Here is a 22086-nt window from a genome sequence, read left to right as displayed (position 1 = left end):
ATTCAATTTCACAGACCTGTGTCATAGTGTGAGGGTTTATTATGCTGTTAACCATGAAACATAGACCTTTTTGACAACAATAGTAAGCAGTTAATCCAAGAATATCTATGACTTGAATTCCAGGATCTTTTAACTACCTCTTGCATAACATTACATCTTATATGCCTTGCAATCCAAGAATCTCAAAGGAAGCCAAATCTCAAGAACCAAATTAGCCAGGCCCTGTAACGATCAGTGGAGCAGGTTAAGATACTCTACCCTAATCTCAGGTTAGTGGGAGGTTGGCAGTGACAGGGTGGTTTGAGAATGTAGTTTACTCAAACAGTGCAATGCAAACATTCTATATGGATGTAAAATTCAATTATTTCCTGGATGTTCATCTGGAATCTTTGACCTGTCACTCCATCCTGCAGGATCCTACTGAAATTCTCATAGCCTCTAAGGCTGGGTACCTTGTATGGTTTGAGGAAGGTGTCCTTTTTGCAACCTCCACTCAGAACATAGACTGCATACATGCTTGTAAAGGGGCAGCATTCATTTACAGGGAGACTGAAGGGAGGATGTGCAACACTGGAGCTGCTTTGCATATTAGATGTTCTTGTAGTTAAATCAGATTATAAGAATTAGAAAGTAATGCTAAATTAATGTTTGTATGTTTCAACTAATGCTCACTAAAGTTAAGGCTTAATTGATCTGAAGTTGTGCCACCATGTGAAATTCTCTACTAGTAATCACAAAAGCTCAGTTTTACTACAGTTTTCCGATTAAATGCTCCTGGCAGAGTGTGCTATTACATTTTGGAAAGGGGAGTGACGCTAATAAGGAGCAAGGTTGGCACCGGCAGGTAATGGATCCTAATTCTGGAATTGGTAGTGGGTGATCTATTTGTTCATAGCTAGATATTTGGAAGAGCCATCTGTGGACACGGGGGTCCTAGCTCAGTAGATTAATTTTGCTTTTGTGGGACGGCCCAATGACAGCTGGGTCCATTAGAAAGAACACCATCGAAGCCAATTATAGCCAGCAAATAATGAACCTAATGTAGCCACAACCCTGTTTTGTCTCCCTGTCCGACGCTTTCCTATTGGTGAAGGATGAGCTTAAGGCAGGGCGGTTCCTTGACAAGGTTGAAACTGCGGTAGTTTGGAAACTCTGGGGCAGATTTACATTTGCGTCACTTTTATCATGGGAAAAGTGACCCGAAAGTGGCGCAAGGGGCTTGTAAATCTGCCCCTACATCTGCAGTTTCACTATGGCACCCTTCCTCATCTCTAATTCACCTCAGGCTGGGGTCCACCACATGAGCGTGATACATGGGCATGGACCTTCGTATTCTGAGATACGACACGAGACAAAGCATTGTCTTTGCTGTCTCCCAGTACCTATTGACGATGGAGAGGACTAGGCACGGGATGTCCCAGCCTCATATTTTATAGGCCCGCGCTATAGAGCAATGAATTCCGTTTCTTTTGAAGTTTTTAAAGCTGACTGCTAAAGTTTATACCCCTTTATATTGATTTTTTTAAATTTCTTGTTTGTGCAATTCAAAATTTGCAAATAAATAATTATTTAACTCATTACTGCATTTCGAGTTCCTAGTCACAAGATATGTATTGGGTGAACAGGTGACTTCGCGATTGGCATCTAGGTTAGCTAGCGCATGGAAGAAGGTTTATGTAATTTATAAATACTTTGCTGAAGGAGTGGCTTTCTAACTACAACAATTGAGGGGACTCGTCAAAGAATGTGCCCACCCTTTAGCCCTAGCTGAGGGCTTGCTCTTAGGCACCGGTGAATCTGCAGAGGGTCAGTGATAGAGGTCAGTTCCGGGCAAGAAACACTGCAAGGACATAAAACCTTATGTAGACCTCAAAAGGACACACACGCATGGACGGACGCAGGCATGTATTTCTCAACAGATATCCAGAGGAAAACCAGTCTTGTTTTGTGCCCCAAATATCAGTCAGTCACAAATTAACCTTGTACTGGGATGTTTTCCCCAAGTAAATGCCTCCAGTTATTACTTTGAGACATTTTGTGGGGACAGGGCTTTGAAAGCGGAATTGCATGTAGTTTATCTCTGTAAGAGCAAAGCCACATGCTAGTGTCCATTCTTGACTTGTGACCTGGAAATCACACAATAAACGGCTGCTCTAGTAATCATGAGACCTTTGGGGAAAGGTGTTTCCCCGGGGCACTTTACCAACCAATAATTCCAAGCAAATCTAAAAGACGTGAGGTGTTTCTCATTACCCTGTATGAAAATATTGGTTTGGGATTGGTGAGTTCCTTAAGTCTCATTCAGCAAAAACAACAGATGCGCCACCCCATCTCCTTTTTGCCAAGTAAATTAGCAAACTAAGGAGTTTAGGAAAACTCGGATAGAGCATCCACTTCTTCTCTTTAAACTCACACTCCGCAAGCTGACCTGGAAAAGAGATAATAGGAATTGGTAAGTAAGAAGGGCCTTAAAAAGCAGGGCATATTTACAAGCCCCTATCGCCACCACAACATCCCTTTTTTCAGACGTTGTGGTGGCGATAGGGGCTTCGCCTTATTTACAAAGCTGTGTTAAGCCACATAAAATGGCTTAACGTTGCCTTGAAAATAAGGCACCCTTTCACGCTATACTCAGCGTGAAAGGGGAAGTCAATGGTGTTGCAGTGGGCGTTCTACCGCACCACCCATTGATTTAAACGCTTCCCCATATTTACAAAGGTGGCGTAAATATGTGGCAGTGCCAAAATTCAGACCAGGTAAAAAATAATTTTTAAAAAATGAAGCTCTGCAACTTCTATGTGTGCTGAATTAAGCAATGGTTGGCAATGCTAATCCAAACAATTTACACTTCCTTGACTTGCATCACGTGGCTACTGCCCCAGGACAAGCAAGCAAAGCCTTGAATCTTAGATCACACTTCACTCTTGATTAGTGTTTGGTTGAATTATGTCATAAAGAACACGCATGCCCCAGTGTATGTGCTCAGCAACATTTTCATACACAACGCAAGCCACAAAGTGGATCTGGTGCATTACCTGGTCCTAGCATATCTGTGTTCATAGTGGACCAACTAATCAAAGAAGAAACAACATTACTTTGCTCATCTGTTGCAAATGTGCCTTGACCCCGCCCCAAAGGGCCAGCCTTTACTGTAACTCCAGTTCACTTAATAGGGGCACAATCAATTCCTGATATTCTTTGCACTGTCTCAGACACACTGAAAAGTTTAAAATGACAAACCAAACATTACCTTGCCCTGAAACGTTGGATCGTCCCACATACAGACTACGAGGCTACCTACAGAAAGACAGAATGTGCCAAAATTGCATCTCTTCGAATATCTCCTGCTCAAAAATATTATGTAATCCTCCTGACCTTGATAAGCTCCCCTCTTGTTGTTCTAACTTGTTATTGGAATCTACGCTCCATATTTTTATTTCCTGGTATTAGCACTAGTGTCACAGCAGTTGCCACTTCACTGGCTTTCATGGCTGTAAGCCTGGAGCTGCAGCAGGGCATTCTGAAGTGGAGGCCTATCTTGTTCAGTATTACCAATACATACATCTAGTACAACTTCATAAGTCTCATGTTCACTATGTACCCCTCTAATGCAACTCCACCTGACTTAGGTCCCTGTATGGCACCCAATATAGTCTGACACCATAAGGAATGGAATTTAGAAATACAAATAAATAAATAAAAATAGCACCCAATTATTGTTATTGCCTGAAAAATGGTGCATAATGGAGCAAAATCTGAAAATCCTTCAGGTAAATTTCTGTAGGTGTAACCTTCCAAAATTTGCCAGATAAAAACACAGACGTATGGTGCCTTTCACATAAATCTGAATGACAGGACGTTACAGGAAAATTGCAATTAATCAACCAACCCTAATTGCTGCTGTATTCAATCATTATTCTCACTTAAACCCTAATCGCTGCTTTGTTCGATCATCATTCTCACTTACCCTCACTTACCCTTATCCACAATCCCCAGTTTCACAAATTATTGCTGCTTTGTGTCCCGTATAGTCTTATGAATTTCTCTCAAACCTTTAAAGGGGGATTTAGGGGGCCGCCGACCACAGGGAGGTATGCACCCCAGGCAGATTGGGAGGGTGGCACAGTCCGATGACTGCCATTTTATTGTGTTGGGCTACATTTGTAGCCCAACATATAAATGGGGTAATTTTGGTTCCCTTCCACCAGTTTATGTTCAGGTGACCTGATGGTTGGTGGCAGGAAGTTAGACATTTTTTGTGTTGTAATTAGCCTGGTTATCTGTTTCTTTGCCACGCTAAATACTCACAGAGAGTAATATGGCTACCATCAATAGCAGAGTGGAAGTTTTTCTTTAGGGAAGCTGGGTGCCTCGACCTCGTGATTGGAGGTGAAGCGGCAATGTCTATGGCCTGCCCAGCATGTGGCTGCAGCAGTGGTGGCGTGCTCACTGCCATGAAAATGGAGGGCTGAAGTGGCGTCCCCTATGCTCTCCATTTCCAGGAGTGTGGCCCCTTTTGGTCCAGTGAAATGTCATTTATGTGAGACGGGCCAGGCTGCCGCAGCCCAAGCTGCTGACTCCAAGCACATGCCTGCGGCCTTGAAGGTGGGTTGGGGCCGGAGGCGGGGAAGAGGAGCGATGCGGTGCGGAGGCCTGAACATCGCGGCTTGGCCAGCCGAGAGTACCTCATCAAGCGACACTCAAAACAAAATGGCAGTGGCAAGTGTATGGGGCCAGGAGGAAATTGCATCTGGGAAAGCGGGCGGCATCAGCAGAGCCACACAGGAAGACGGAGCTCAGTGAGAAAATGTGGGAAGCCGGGAAGCGAGTGTCATCGGTAGCACAGTTCCCAGCTCCAGATCAGAGTGTGGAAACAGCAAGCGGATGGCTAGCGTACAAGGGGGGGGGGGCACACCAGTTATGCGGAGGATGGCAGGGCCTAGGGGTTTTAGAAGAGGGGATAGGAGATTCTCCCAGGGAAGCATGAGAAGAGCAGATGGGTGGGGGGGATGAAAGGTTGTCTGTCAGGAGCATGGCGGTTGGCAGTGATCACAAGTGGGATATGAAGCAGATGGCATATGGTGAGGCCCAAGACAGGGGGGGCTCTCCTAGGCTGAGTTAGGTGAAGGGGAAGGGATATAGTATCCCAGCTGGATGATTACCTTAGATGGGGGGTTGCAGATGGCTTCTCAGGGAACACAGTCATGTGGGGAGAAGATAGGTTCTTGGGGAGGAGGGGTTTTACTTGGTTTGGGGTGGAGATTGAGAAGGGAAGTGGCAGGGGCAGCAAGGGCCCTCATCCACAATAGTTGCAGCGATGTTAGAATGGAGCAGAGAAGAGGTTGAGGGGTTTGAGAAGGCCCCAGGGGAGGAGATTTGCAGCTGGGGAGGAATCACAGAGGATCAAGAGGAGATTGAGGAGACCTTGGAGGCAACTGCAGCATGGCAGACATGCGATTTGTGTCAGCAGAGCGGCATGGTGGGATTCATTTGGCCCCATGGGCGGTGCACAACTTACTTCCACTCCTATACGTGTATTGGTTTTCAAGCATGATGTGGGTGCGTGCCCCAGCTGGGGCTGGGTGGTGGACATGCTAGGGGTCATAGTGTTGCACTATGACATTGAAAGCCTCGAGGTAGGCAAGGTGTGGGATGAGGAACCAGGGAGTTATTGAATGGGGGGTACAACTAATGTCCTGTCCTGTGTTTTTCAGTCATCCATGGAGTGGCCCAGTAGGGCATTGGAGGAGCAGAGACCCCTGGTGAGGCTGCACACAACAGAATGGGCACCGTTCTTGGAGCCAGGTAAAGCCCGGACCAGTACAGGTGGTTGCGATGGTATCCACAGGTGTGGACGTGGGGGGGATGCAAGGAGGGAGGCAAGCAGCTGGATAAAGGAAGGTATGTCACCGATGTGGGAGTGGGTACAGAGGGAAAGGAGGAAGGTACACATGAGGAACAAAGGGTGGAGGATGTAAAAGAACTAGGCAGTGGCGTAGACACGTAGTGGGGGGTCCCAGGAGAGCGAAGAGAAGGAAAGAAGGGCTGGAGAGTAAGTAGCTTAAAATAAAGAGGTTGTCTTACATGGCAGTCACCAAGCTGTTGGGTGCTCATTTGATGTTAGCTACAAAAGAGAGGATTTGGAAAGGGTAGTATGTGGAAATGCTCAAGCTATTGCATAGGGAGGTGCGATCCAGGGAGGGTTCGAAGATGGAGGAATATGATCTAGCAAAATGCCCAACGGTACCACTGATGAAATAAAGATGGCCATGCAATGCTCTGGATAAGTACATTCACACGGGGGGATACGCATCGGCCCACTATGATGAGGAATTTATGACATATTTGACTTGGGACCCAGAGCAAAGTGGGGGAATTAGATTCTGATTTCTGGCAACACACCATGAGGACTGTGAAGCTGGGCATGACCATTCTTATGGCAAACGGTCTGCCTATAGTCTACCGCCCATTTCAGGGTTGCCTCACCTGGGAAGGGGTGGGATTTATGCCAAAGAACCATACGGGGTAGGGAGTTTCCGCTTGGGACTTTAATAAGGGGATGTGCTTTCTAGAATATTGTAAGTTTTAACATGAGTACTCCAATTGTGCAAGTTCCCATCCCCTCAGTAACTGTTTCAGGGTAGGCAGTGACTTTCAGGGACAAGGTGGAAGTCAATGGCAGACACATGGGTGTGGCAAGGACCCCATCAGCAGCAGCAGTAGCAGTTCTCTGGCAACAGAGGAGGGAGATGGCACTGGGATTTGGTCTTACTTTGGTTAGGCTTGAGAGGTTGGAGTACTAGTTGCGTTTCTACGGGCATGCAGGCGGGGGCGTGCTGCTGCTGTGGGCCAATATCAGATTGGGTTTTTGTTTGGGTTATGAGGGTTCTCGGTTGCAGTGGTGGGCAGATAATCTGAGGTCCACAAAGAGCACAAACGGGCAGTGCAAGAGAAGTTGGACAAGGAGGTCTCAGAGGGAGGACTGCAGGCTTGTTCAAATATTGGCCGACGAAAGAGCTGATTGACTCTCAAATAGGGGTGGTGTTTATGAAGGAAAGGGGTCAATTTCGATTGATTCAGCACCTGTCTTGGCCTGAGGGTGGGACGGTCAATGATTTTATTTCAGAGGACATGGCATGGGTGTCATATTCCTCAGTAGATGTGTCCAAGTCACTGGTGGTGACAGCGGGACCAGGGGCGCTGATGGTAAAGTGTGACGTGAAGTCAGCTTTTTGGTTGCTTCCAGTACATCCAGATGACTTTCAGCTTCTGGGTATGCATTTTGAAGGTCAATGGTATGTGGATATGGCATTACCAATGGGATGCTCCATATCATGTTGCTTCTTTGAACGCTTCAGCTCCTTTTTGCAGTGGATGTTTACATGGCGTATGGGCTATCAGCTGGTGGCCCACTGCTTGGACAATTTCTTTTTAGTGGGGGTGCCTGGCTTGGCGGATTGCTAGGTTCTGCTGGGAAGGTTCCAGGAGCTCATGGGTGACCTGTGGGTACCTTTGGCCCCCCTAAGAAAAGTAGGTCCACAAACAGTGTTATCATTTCTGGGCATTGAAATAGATTTGGATGGAAGCGTGATTGCAGCAAGAAAAAAAGGAGAATATGCTAACTTTGTTTACATGCATACTAGCAAGGGACAAAGTAAAGGTAATGGAAGTCTAGGTGTTGGTGGCTCACTTAAACTTTGAGTGCAGGGTGGTGACTTTTTGCAGAAGGCTAGGATGAGCGCTCTTAGTTTACTCACTATCTCATCATCATGTCAGTCTGTTATCGAGGGTCAAGGAGGACCTACGGAAATTGTGTTTTTATCTGCACTCTTTCATTGGAAATCCATTGGCACGGCAGGGCGACTTGAAGTGAAAAGTGCAGATATTCTCTGATACCACTGGCGATCGGGGTTTCGGCCTGTATTGGCAAGGCAGATGGTACATAGAGGCATGGCCTGAGCTGTGGGCAGAGGAGGACAGGAGCATTGCCTTCATGGAGTTGTTTCTGCTGGTAGTACCACTGACCTTGTGGGGAGAGGAGTTGGCACCCATGAGGGTGCTCTTCAGTGTTGTCAACATGTCTGTGGTACAGGTGGTGAATAGACAGTCAGCCAGGGATTCACAGGTTCTCAAATTGCTACAGCTTTTTGTGTTGGGCTCTTTGGGTCATGACATTTCTTTCAGGGCACAGCGCATGGCCTGTGTGGACAATGACAAAGCGGATGCTTTGTCTCATTCACAGTGGGGGAGATTCTGTGAGTTGACCAAGGTTGCCGACAGATATCCGACGATCATGCCAGAGAAGTTGTGGGCGGTAGGCAACGCAGGATGGCACAACTGATGGTAGGGTCTCTTGCAGATTTGACATACAAATCGTACAGTCAGGCATGGCTGGAGGTTTTAGCATCAGGGACGCAGAGCAGGGAGGAGGATTGGTTGCAGGCAGAGGATGTGATACAGTTAATGTTGAACTTAATATAGATGGTTTTGTCCTAGGTCACTATCACATGGTAAATTGGCAGGCGGGGCACTTATGGGGAAATTGTTGTGGTGATATGCCAAATCGACAGGTGAACTAAGGCACAGGATGATGGAAGGCTGAGCGTCAGAACTGGGGAGGATAGGGTGGACCAGGGGGCCAATAACATGTAATTTATTGTGCAAGGTTTTACGGATTATGTAGCAAGTGTTCTGGGATGCAGTGGAGTCTTACTTGTTTTCAGCCATTATGTCATGGATGTTTTTTGGTGTGTTCCGTGTTTTAGAGTTACTGGGACGGATGGTTCAGTAAGAAGTACTGTGGGACGATGTGTCCCGGCGGGACGGTAGTTGGGATATTTGGCTCAGAAGGTCACAAACGGACCAGAGAGCGCAGGGGAGGAGTGTGGTGCTGCATGCAATAGGGTCTACAGGGCAATGTCTGGTGGGGTGGGGCGAGCGATAGGCTACTTGCTGTTGAGTTGACACTGGCATGGTTTTTAGACGCAGGTCGGGGGAAAAGGCTACCTCGTTTCAGCTGCTGCCTTTGTTGTGCAAAGCGCTTATGCGGCTGGGCTTGCCCCCTATGGTGCCCACTCATTTTGCATTGGTGCAGTGATGGAAGCTGGGAGCCTAGGCTGGGTATGAGAAGACATCATGCAGTTGGGACGTTGGTCCTCTGACTGTTATAGGTGCTATGTGCAGGTAGCGGGTCTGACTGTGATATCTTTACTGTTGTCTTGTATCTTTTCAGGTTCAGTGGCAGGTCCTGTGGCAGAGGACAGACCAGTTTGGGTGGTGGGCCACTCGTTCATTAAATGTGTAGACTTTGAAGCTCATCAGAGGGTTTTTTTTGGGACCAATTTAGGTGTTAATAAATGTTTGTCTCCCATTACTTGTAAAGGGGCATGTGTTGGAGAGAATTGTTTCAGGGCCTGAGCTGTATGATTAAGGGAAATAGGTGCCCAGATGTTCTCATTATACATGTAGGGGAAAATGATTTGGTAAAGGAAAATGTGCTGTTCTAATGAGGGTTATGAGAAAGGACTCATTACAGATTAAGGCGAATTGGGCGGGCAGTTTTGTCTAGTGGACCGAATGTATCCCGAGGAGGAATTAGAGCAAGCCGGCCACACTCAACAGGTCATGCAGAAAGGTAAACAGGGGAATGTCCAGGTTTTGCAGGGAAGTGGGTTTCTGCCGTATCTGTCATTTGGACATCAAATTGGAAGCCAGTGAGTTTTCCCACAGTCACGGAGTACATTTGTCACACATTGGGATGGATCTTTAATTGTTGAAATTGAGGGAAGCATTGACAAGGACCCTAAACATCAGGAGATAAGGTGCATGGCCAAAAGGGACCAGAGGTGGGGGCAGAAAAAGTTAGCAGGCTCTCTTTTTCTGGGTGGAGGGGGCTGGATAGTTTTGCAGGACATGTCAGAAGCTTGATTGACTTTGCTAGTTGGGGACATATGCGCAAAGGGAGTGTAGGCAGGTAGGTCAGTTTAGCAAATTTGGTTGCTTAGGGGTTCATACAGGCAGCCAAAGGCTGTAAAGGAAATATAAATTTGGAACTGTTGAAATGCACTGCAGCTAAAGGAGATAGATGTGGGGTGGGAATGTGGGGGGGTACTGTAGGGATGGGGGTAGTAACATTGGTCAACTCAATTTGATGTATGGTTAGGTTTAGTTTGGTAAGGTGGCTTGCCAGGTAAAGTTTATGATGTGCGCCTGTTTCAATAAAGCTGACTTTTGTGTTCAGTGGTATGTGCTGCACCCCACTCTCCCAACCAAAGGCTTTTCAGACGCTGTAATTGTTTGGCACAGGAGTCTTTGTAAAGTGCTCGCTATGCTCTGCTGCAGACCCAAACCTCTTATGATAAATGACGTCTTTGCTTGCAGATGCTGAACAGTCACACCGAGACTTTCATATGATTAACTTTCCCCCTGGACCGAAGGAGAACATTGCATTTTAATAAACAATATAGAACTGTGTGTCCCTCTCCCATTTCATCTAATTACATTGATATATGTGACATGAACGCTTTCATTTATGTCCGAGCATCAAACCATACACAACTGCTTTAGATGAAATAGTTTTAGATTCCAATGCAGCTCTCATGTTTTCATTCTCACTGGATCAGAATGAATACAAAACTTAATATACTGATTGTATGTGAAGAGTTCTTGTTGAAATAATGAAAACTATTATAAAATGTTAAATACATTTTTTTAATTATCTACAGGTCATCCTAGATATGGAACACCTATTCCATAAACTAATTAATATTCCCACCACAAATTTAAAAATGAAGACATCAGCACTGTGAGAAGTTGGCCTGGTATATGCTGTCCACTAATTAAAGTGGGCACCAAACAACCCTTACTGATGATTAGGTTAAAGACAACCTTTATTGAAAGCTATCCTAGTGGTAGCTATGGAGAGCAGCCTTCAGGCTAAGTCTCGAAGGAATGTAAAACAGCTTGGTTTAGCAGAATATAACCTCTTGAATGACCAAATGAAAGGAGAACCACACAAGATATATATATAAAATATATGTATTTATTACTAAACACTCTCTACTAACCTCTTTATGAGATTAGAGAGCAAGATACACAATATTAAAGCACTAGAACGACAGTAAATAGCACAATACACAGTGGGCCCAAGGGGGAGACCAAACCATATATTAAGAAAGTGGTATAACAACCACGACTTGACTAGACACAGTGCCTAGAGCACGTAGAATCGCTGGGACCCCAAGGAACCACCCAAGTTAGTGACACAGGGGAACCACGGGGGACGCGTGCAGTGTGAGAACACAGCGGCAAGCTTCGTACAATCCTATAGGAAAGTCGCGGTTGGAATTTTAAAGCTTAAGGATACTTAGGAGAGGACTTTGAGCAAACCCTTTCAAACTTAGAAGGTTCTAAGGCCAGCACCCATGTGAGCACCGGAGTACTCGTGTTACCTCACCCATGGAAGCCGGGTGCATAGGTGTCAAATAGTGTCAGGAATCTTCGTTGTTCTCAATGGCGTGATGCTGCAAAGTGCTGCTGCTGTGAAGGGGAAAAGTGTCCGGTGTGATCCAAGCCTGGATTGGAGCTGAGAAGAACCTGAAAGCAGAGAGGACAATGTCTGGGTCACTTGCCACTGACCAGGGGCACGATAGACGAATGCCCTCCCATGTCGGGTGTTTCAGGTGCGAAGAGGTGAAGCTTGACTCTGCAGCCACGGGGACCAGGAGACATCGACGAAGACCAAAGTCCACAGGCGAGCTGTCCCACGAAGGATGTCGAGTGCTGGGGGGGGTCGGTGTCAGGATTGGAGACCAACAACCCTTGGCAACTGCAATCCATGCAGTTAGAGTAAAGATGCTTCGGTGTGAACCAGCAAGGTCCTGTGGACTCCCCAAGTGATAGAGAGTCAGGGCACATCTGGAGCAACCAAGTAAGCCTTTTGAAAGTTAAACTTTCCTTCTCAGGGACCCACAGGTTGACGGACCAGGGATCGCGAAGGGACCTTGAGAGGAAACACAAAACACCAGCCCACGGAACACTTGTGGAGTGTAGGCCAGTGATCTTTGGTGGAATCACTGCTCAGGGTTGGGACTACATGTAGTCCAAAGCACAGCCTCATGGATTGCCAAAAAGCATATGCTGCTGCAAATGTACACGATGTCCAGGGGTTGGGGTTGCACGGTCCCCACGAGGACTTTGGGTCTCAAGTTTGCTGAGAACACTAATCGGCTTTGGGGAAGCTTAGGAACCCACCTCCTGTGTTGCAAAATCTTCAGAGTCTGTCGGGAGCTGCGTAGATGCAAACCGGTCAGATGCATTGAGGTGTCTGCCTTGCAGGGGAGTAACTCCTTTACTCCATGGGAGATTCTTCAGTTGTCCAACAAAGCATAGATCGTCGAAGGAAACTTGGTTTCTGTAGCAGAGTTTACTCCAGGTAATATCTAAAGTCCTGTAGCCAGGGGTTCCTACTTTATACCCAAGGAAGGGGTGGGACAAACGCGCCCACCAGACCTAGCGCCAACAACAACCATCTCATATGCATCCTGCTCAACACCCGCTCCATCCACCGGCACGCCGTTGAACTCTGGGACCTCCTCGACACAACAGCGCCGGACGTCGCCTTTCTCACGGAAACCTGGATGAACGCCTCCTCAGCCCCCTACATCGCCATAGCCATCCCGGTTGGCTACAAGATCACCCGGAGGGACTGCGTCAATCAAACCGGGGGAGGCATCGCCATCGTCCACAGGAACACCATCCGCATCACGACCAACTGCAACGACACCCTCACCGCCGCCAGGCACCTTCACTTCCAGATACACACCGACCCCAAGACCACCCTCAGAGGCACTCTCATCTACAGACCCCCGGGACCACGCACACAATTCAGCGAAGCCATCGCAGACTTCATCAGTCCACACGCCCTCACCTCCACAGACTACATCCTCCTAGGGGATCTCAACTTCCACCTGGAGAACAACAAGGACCACAACACCGCCGCCCTGCTGGACAACCTTGGCAACCTCGGACTCAAGCAACTGGTGACCACTCCCACCCACTATGCCGGCCACACGCTTGACCCCTTCTTCTCCTCCAGCAAGCACATCTCCTTCAGCCACTCCTCCGGACTACACTGGACAGACCACAGCTGTGTCCACTTCAACTTCAGGAAAACCACGACCCACCACCACCCGCAACAGGTTCCCCGCAGAAGCTGGAGCAAGATCACCACCGACCAGCTCACCACCTCCCTCAGCCAGAACCCTCCCACCAACACGGCAGACCCCAACGAAGCAGCCCGCAACCTCACGCGGTGGCTCACCAACTGCACCGACGATCTCGCTCCACTGAAGAACGCCCTCAGCAGACCCGGCAGCAAAAAAGAAAGCAACTGAAAACATGACAGCCCTCAAGAACGCCACCCGCAAACACCACCAGCTGATCCGCACCACCAAGAAGACAGCATTCAAAGAACGACTGGACAACAACGCCCACAACAGCAAGGAACTCTTCAGCATCGTTAAAGAGCTCTCCAACCCCAGCGCCGGCAACAACGACATCACACCCTTGCAAGACCTCTGCGACTCTCTCGCCTCGTTCTTCCACCGCAAGATCGCCAACATACACAACAGCTTCAGCGCACAGACCACGCACCTGACCACTGAACCAACGCCCCCCACCACCATCCTCTGCACCTGGACCCCTGTCAGCACCGAAGACACCACCCGCCTGATGAACACCATCCACTCCGGCTCCCCAACCGACCCCTGCCAACACCACATCTTCAACAAAGCCGACTCCATCATCGCACCCCAGCTCTGGAACATCATCAACAGCTCCTTTGCCTCTGCCACCTTCCTGGAGAGCTGGAAACACGCCGAACTGAACGCCCTCCTGAAGAAACCCACCGCGGACCCCACGGACCTCAAGAACTTTCGACCCATCTCGCTCCTCCCCTTTCCAGCCAAAGTCATCGAGAAGACCGTCAACAGACAACTCTCCGCCTTCCTCGAGACCAACGGATCCCTCGACCCCTCGCAGTCCGGTTTCCGAGCAAACCACAGCACCGAGACCGCCCTCATCGCAGCCACCGACGACATCAGGTCCCTGCTCGACAACGGGGAAACTGCTGCCCTCATCCTCCTGGACCACTCAGCAGCCTTCGACACCGTATGCCACCGCACCCTGATACAGCGCCTCAACACCCCCGGTATCCAAGGAGCGGCGCTGGAGTGGATCATCTCGTTCCCCGCCGGAAGAACCCAGAGAGTCCGCCTCCCCCGTTCCTCTCCGCAGCCACCGAAGTCATCTGCTGCGTTCCGCAGGGATCCTCCCTCAGCCCCACCCTCTTCAACGTCTACATGAGCCCTCTCGCAGACATCGCTTGCCAACACAACCTCAACATCATCTCCTACGCCGATGACACCCAGCTGATCCTTTCCCTCACCAACGACCCCGCCACCGCCAAAGCCAACCTCCAGGAAGGAATGAAAGACGTCGCAGAATGGAGGAAGACCAGCCGTCTGAAACTGAACTCAGACAAGACGGAAGTCCTCATCCTCGGACCATCTCCCTCTGCCTGGGACGACTCCTGGTGGCCCCCTGCCCTGGGCATCGCACCCAAACCGACAGACCACGCCTGCAACCTAGGCTTCATCCTGAACTCCTTCTTCACGATGACCAAGCAAGTGAACGCCGTTTCATCATCCTGCTTCAACACCCTGCGCATGCTCCGAAAAATCTTTCGATGGAACCCCACCGAAACCAGGAAGACGGTCATCCAGGCCCTCGTCACCAGCCGTCTAGACTACGGAAACACCCTCTACGCTGGAACCACAGCCAAACTCCAGAAAAGACTCCAGCGCATTCAGAACGCCTCAGCACGACTCATCCTGGACATCCCTCGCCGCAGCCACATCTCTGACCACCTGAAAGACCTGCACTGGCTCCCCGTCAACAAGAGGATCACGTTCAGACTCCTCACCCACGCACACAAGGCTCTCCACGACACGGGCCCGAAGTACCTCAACAACCGCCTCACATTCTACACACCCACCCGCCAGCTCCAATCCGCCAGCCTCGTCCTCGCCTCCGTCCCACACTTTCGGAAGTCCACCATCGGAGGAAGATCCTTCTCCTACCTGGCAGCAAAGACATGGAACTCCCTCCCCACTCACCTACGGCTGACCCCGGACCATCTCTCCTTCAGGAAACAACTCAAGACCTGGTTGTTCGAGCAGTTGCGACCCCCCCCTCAGCGCCTTGAGACCCCTGCGGGTGAGTAGCGCGCTTTACAAATTTGTTGATTGATTGAAACTCTGGGGACCCACCTATGGGAGGGTCAGGGCAGAGGGGTGGCTACACCCATGTCCTTTGTCCAGTTTCGCGCCAGAGCAGGGGGTGATGGCCCCTGCAACCGGTTTGAGCTGGACTATGCACAGGGACACCAAATGTGACCCTAGTGCAAACATCAAAGCACTCTCAGAGTGCACCCACCCAGCCTCAATACACTAAAACCTGTCTGGGAGGTGGTCACATCTCCCTGTGACAGGAAACCTATTGTCCAGCCATCCCCTGCCAGAGATTCATCCAGCAGCAGGAGGGCAGACTCGTGTCTGTGGCTGCCAGCATCCATTTTGTGATGCCAGGGCTTGCAAAGCTGGTACCGGGTGTACCGGTGCTGTTATATTTCGCCCTCTAGTAGGGTGGAATCATACCTCCCACACCAGTTACTGGTGTGGAGGTATGATTCCAAGGTGTTTGACACCAAACACAACATGTTTCCATGCAGCTGTTTTACAGTTGGCATTTACCGCCAGGTTATAATGCACTTAAGAGTATATGGTATGGCTGCATCACAAACAACCCCGGAATAGAGGTTCCGAAGGCTGCAGAGGGGCTCTGCTCATGCAGGTGCACCCTCTCACATAAAACCCAGCACCCTGCCCTCAGGATTGATAAGGCCTGCCATAGGGTTGACTGATAGATTTATATGTGCAGTGATATGGATAGATATAGTGAACCTATATCTAAGTAAGGTGTGCATGCACCACCTTACACAAGCTGCTGTAACAGACCTGTTGTGTCATTTTGAATGGTCTCCAAGGGGTGGCATAATACATGTTGCAGCCCCTGAGAGGCCTCTGGGGTACCTATGCCCTGGGTACCCCAGAATCCAATCTGAAGTGTACCTAAAGTACATGAACAACCAATTTAGGGAGAAAGCAGATAGACTGGGGTCACGATTAGCAGGATCCTAGTCAAACTAAGTCGAAAACCAGCAAAACACCAGGCAAAAAGTGGGGGTAACCATGCAGTCAGATTCCACCTTCATACAAGCACTACTGACTAATTTGAGCCAGCACGTTTGGAAAAATAATTGTTTTTTTCTTTAATCGCATTTGAAGATAAATCAAGGAAAGTGTGGTTACCTCCACAGAGCTTAAATGTAGAAGGAAATGTGAAACACTCAGCTTTATGCCATGCACCGAGTGCTACTGATCAGAGGCCATATTAGGGAAAGGGCGCATTGTCTCTGTTTGCACCATGGAGCACCTTTGAATATGTGCACAGGGCGCAAACATGGACAGTACTCCCTACTACAATGAATGTTCTGCCTCCAGGCCAGCCGTAAACTCATGCTGGCCTGCAGGCAGCACATTAAGTGAATACTGAGTGGCTGTTAGTGTTTCGCAGTGCAGGCAGCATGCCGCCTGCACTTCCAAGAGGGGGGAGAGATGTCTGGGGTGTCTATGGGACTCCTTTCCTCCTCCAGAGGTGTTCCTTTAGGAGGCACATTAATAGTGTGCCATTTTTTTGTGGCATACTGTGAACGCATCTCCGGAGGGTCTGTTTGCATCTGCCTCCGTGTCTATAATATGGCACAGGAGCAGAGTGAAAGAGATTCCCTGATTTGCATGGGTTTATGCTTCCATGCACATGAAGGAACACCCTTACATGATAGCACTAACCGCTGATGCCCTTCTGCAATACCATCGCACCCTGGGGGCACACAAAGCATGCTCACATACCCATTTCACCAAAGGGCATAATGTATAATACAGCCCGAAGAGACCAAGCGGTAACAAGGATAGTAGGAAACCTTAAGTTGTTTAATGCATCAATGTTACAAATAGCATGCAGGATGGCCTTGAACATCACTTAAGTATGAAATTACTTCTTTAAGCATTTCCAAATTTAAGAAAGCTGAAATGTATATCTAAACAAAAACAGATATCAGCCACAAGTGTATCAAATTCATTAGATATTGAATGCTACAAGGTATTTTACTATGACGGACCTCATTTTAAAATAGGAGATAAAAGGTAAAGTAGACATGATTTACACCAGGGGTACTCACAAACTTTCTCTTGGGGGCCAAATTACAGTGTGGTTTGTGGCCGAGTGCCACACCTTGGGGGCGGGGTCATTGGGGGAGGGGGCGGGGCTAGAGCAACAAAAAAAAACTGTGACCATGAGGTGGAACACAGGTCCCTGCAGCGGACGCCTTCGTCCACTGAGCCACCGGACCCAGCGTACACATATCTCTCTCTCTCCCTCTCTCTATCTCCCTCCCTCCCTCCTCCGTCTCCCTCCCTCCTCCGTCTCCCTCCCTCCTCCGTCTCCCTCCGTCCTCCATCTCCCTCTGTCCTCTGTCTCCCTCCCTTCTCCATCTCCCTCCCTCCTCCATCTCCCTCCCTCCTCCGTCTCCCTCCCTCTCTCCCTCTATCCGTCTCTCTCCCTCTCTGTCTCTCTCCGTCTCCCCCTCTCTGTCTCCCTCTCTCTCTGTCTCCCTCTCTCTCTGTCTCCCTCCCTCTCTGTCTCCCTCCCCCTTTCTCCCTCTCCCTCCCTCTCTACCTCTCCTTCCCTCTCCGTCTCTCTCTGTCTCCCTCCGTTCTCCGTCTCCCTCCCTCTCCCTCCGTCCTCCGTCTCCCTCCCTCCTCCGCCGCCCTCCCTCTCTCTGTCTCTCTCCCTCCCTCTCTGTCTCTCTCCCTCCCTCCCCGTCTCCCTCCCTCTCCCTGTCTCCCTCTCTCTCCCCGTCTCCCTCTCTCTCTCCGTCTCCCTCTCTCTCTCCGTCTCCCTCTCTCTCTGTCGCCCTCCCTCTCCGTCTCCCTCTCCGTCTGTCTCTTTGCCTCTCTGTCTGTCTCTGCCTCTATCTGTCTGTCCCTGTCTCTGCCTATCTGTCTCTGTCTGTCCCTGTCTCTGTTAGTCTCTATCTCTATCTGTCTCTGTCTGTATCTGTCCCTCCCTACTGCCCTCTGTCACCCTCTGTCCCCTTACCCGACTCTCACACCCTGCTGTTCTCTTGTCATTCTTTGTCACTTCTCCCCCCCCGCACTCCCCCCCCTTCACTTGTGTGGCAGCTGAGGCAGCTTCCCTTCCAGGGCACACACACAGCCCCACCGAATACTTCACAGGTCTTTAAGAGACCATTTGAATGATAACGAGGCTTTGTTGTATTTCACCTCTTAGCGCCCCAGCAGCTCCACTCCGACTATCGCTTGAATCCCCGGGCCCCCACAGAGCAGAGTCTGTGTTTGCTGACACTGTTAGGAAAAAAAAAAAACACCGGTACGATGTCTGAAAGGTCCGCGGACCGCCAAGAAAGGCTTGCCGGGCCGCTGGCGGCCCGCGGGCCGTACTATGAGTACCCCTGATTTACACGATCACCTTTTGTCATGAAACTTGTCACCCTCACCTTAAATCCCAATGCTTAACCAAGCCTCCATCTTTTAAACCTTAACTCGAATGAGATTTATCCAAATTAATTTAGTTCTGCTTCAAAGATTCCAAGCAAAGGGAGTCACAATGACTAGTGTAGTTGAAGAAGCCCTACGAAATGTTACCCTCATGCATGGCCTAGGGGTAGAAAATGCCTTATGTTCCGCTAATTCTGCTAGGAGATCTTGAAACACAATTTGTTTGTCACACATGCTTGATTGATGTGAATTGACTGCCTGTTTTGACTATTGACATCAACTGATGGGTGAATTTTAGACTGGCCAAGTAGCAATTCCGGTTTTCCAACTATATCTTTAGATAGCGCTATGGCAAGGGTGGCGTGGCAGTGCAACACATTTAGTGAATGTGCATAGGTCGGCAAGGCAACAGATATTCCTTTGACTATGATAGAAACTACTGTGTCCCTGGAGCACACATAGAAATATTTGTTCTTAGTTTGGATTTGTCCCACTTCCCATAAGCTAACATTCTATTTGTCACACATAGGGGCAAATTTAGTAGAAAATGTCTGAGCGTGGAGCTGGACCAAATTTGGCCGCACCGCGCTCTGACATTTTTAAAACACAGGGATGTGCCGTATTTACTACACTATGGCTCACTCCTGTGTTTTCGCTTGCACTGGTGCACTTAGCTGCCTAGCGCCAACGCAGAGACCCTTGCACCATAGTGCATGGGGGCCTGCGTTGCAGGGAATGATTGTATATATGCACGAAGGTGTCCCTTCCTACACATAAGCAATCCATAATGGATATGTGTTACTTCTATGTGTGCTGCATTCTGTAGCACACATAGAAACAGCAAAAATGAGGAGTTTTAAAAGCATTTCTCCGCGTGTGCCATTCTAACTCCTGGTCTTGCATGGCATTAGTTTCTGGCGCTGCCACAGATTTACACATCCTTGTAAATCTGAGGAAACATCAAAATGTGTGATGGAACGCCCACAGAAACACCCATTGCATGCCCTTTTCACCCAGATCCCTGCGTGAAAGGGTAGCATATGTACAAAGTGGCGTTATACCACAAAAAAGTGGCTTAACGCCACTTTGTATATATGGAGCAGGGCATACCAACACACGAGTGTCAAAAAAAGTGGTGCTCCGGTGGCGGTGAGGCCTTGTAAATATGTCCCATACGCTTATATTGTAGGTAGAAAAATATGATGGAGAATAGATTTCTTTGGGAGGGCCAAGGAACACGCAAAGTGCTATATGTGAGGAAGAATTGCTTGTCAGTGTGTTTGTTAACGGCAGGAATGCATACGTTTAGAAGGATTGTGTGAATTGTACCATCTTGTTTGAATGAGGATGCAAACTCGTCATCTCTTACACTGTTCTTCATCATGTGCAGTGGCACGAATCTAGGGTGGTGGGGCAAGGGGCGAGGGTATGTAAGGGAGTGTAAAAAAAGAAAAATACATTTACCTCCTTGCCGCTCTGTCTCATGTCGTCTCTCCTTTGTCGGACGAACAGGAGACAGCCATGCTCCCCTGAGTCAATCACAATGCTGCAATGCAGTGTTGTGATTGGTCTGAGTGCTGTAATTCGGCTCTCAGATGGGGGCTTGGGGTCTGGGCATGTTCTCCACACCTGGGTGTAGAAAATGCTAAGTGCGCCGGCCCGAGGCGGCCAGCGAAAGCGCAATGAATAGTTCAGTGTGCCTACCACTCCTCCCTTGCCCTACTCTGTGAGCAGAGCAGCCCTGCCCGCCCCCATGCTGCCACAGCATGAAAAAATAAAATGATAATAACATCACATCACTAACATTTTATTTTTCCTTTCCTTTACTGCAGCAACGCAGTAGGGTGACGCTCCTCCGCCGTAGAAGAGGAGCAGCCACTGATAATGATGGGGTTTATTCAGAACATTGTGTAACCAGTCGCCCACCAGAATCTGAAGGTAGAGTCAGTATGTTGATTATGTGAATGCCTGCACATGTAAATGACATGTAAATTCCATTATCTCCATAGACTCAGGTTTTCAAATTTTCATGAACTCGACTTCCCTAGCCTCCAACTCCATCTCCACCCATTTCTTAAGGATCTGTGCAGGGAGTGGTATAAGAGATGCAGAAATTTTCTTGCTTTAATATTCTATTGAAAAATAAATACTTGCATGAATTTTTTCCAAAACATGATTGAGGGGTTGGTTAAGTATAGTCCCAAAGCTGATGCATGAAATGCAAACAAAGATCTTAGTGAAGTAGAAAACAGGGGCATGTGATGAACTGTGACAATGGAAAGCATTCAAAAGGAAACTCTTCCATGGTATTTCCGCTTTGTCCAAGCTACACGTGAATCGGCCTCGCTCACTGAGGTGCCTGGCTTCAAATGACAATCCAAAATTGTGAATTCAAGGGACAAACATAAAGCCATCAGGACCAGGAGGTACTCAGCATATCCCAAGATGGGATAGTCAGGAACATCACCAAAGAGGATATAATTGTGATGGAGCAGGGTTTTTGCGAAAATAAAACCTGCTCGGATTGAACCCTGAGTAACATTTACTAACATTTACTAACTCTGCAGTGAAAATTATGTGGAAAAGGTCTAACATTATTATGGCTGGGTTAAAACTGGAATGGCATGGTGAGCAAAAAAACGATGGATTTAGGCCCCGATCTCTGTACTGGGGTGAATGTATGACATTGTTCTGCATTCTGTCCATCAACTGTTGTTTTTGCATTTGTCACCCGAGTGGGACGGGTATGCTCAGACGTGAGTCCCGTGCTCTCCGTGCCACTGGAATCAAGCTATCCTGGCTGAAGAGGGTTAAAAGCCAGAAACCGGTCCTAGAATGCTTGGTTCCGGTCCAGGGAGGACCTGGCTTGGCAGTTCGGGCTGGACTGTTCCCATGAGGCACAGGGTCAAGACTGATTTGCATATGGCTGGGTTCAAACTGGAATGGCACGGTGAGCAAAAAAACGATGGATTTAGGCCCCGATCTCTGTACTGGGGTGAATGTATGACATTGTTCTGCATTCTGTCCATCAACTGTTGTTTTTGCATTTGTCACCCCGAGTGGGACGGGTATGCTCAGATGTGAGTCCCGTGCTCTCCATGCCACTGGAATCAAGCTATCCTGGCTGAAGAGGGTTGAAAGCCCGAAACCGGTCCTAGAATGCTTGGTTCCGGTCCAGGGAGGACCTGGCTTGGCAGTTCGGGCTGGACTGTTCCCATGAGGCACAGGGTCAAGACTGATTTGCATATGGCTGGGTTCAAACTGGAATGGCACGGTGAGCAAAAAAACGATGGATTTAGGCCCCGATCTCTGTACTGGGGTGAATGTATGACATTGTTCTGCATTCTGTCCATCAACTGTTGTTTTTACATTATTATTATAGCATTTT

Source organism: Triturus cristatus, chromosome 7 (genome assembly GCF_964204655.1).
Source record: "Triturus cristatus chromosome 7, aTriCri1.1, whole genome shotgun sequence".
NCBI classification, from domain to species: Eukaryota; Metazoa; Chordata; class Amphibia; order Caudata; family Salamandridae; genus Triturus; species Triturus cristatus.
This window is presented reverse-complemented; position numbering follows the sequence as displayed.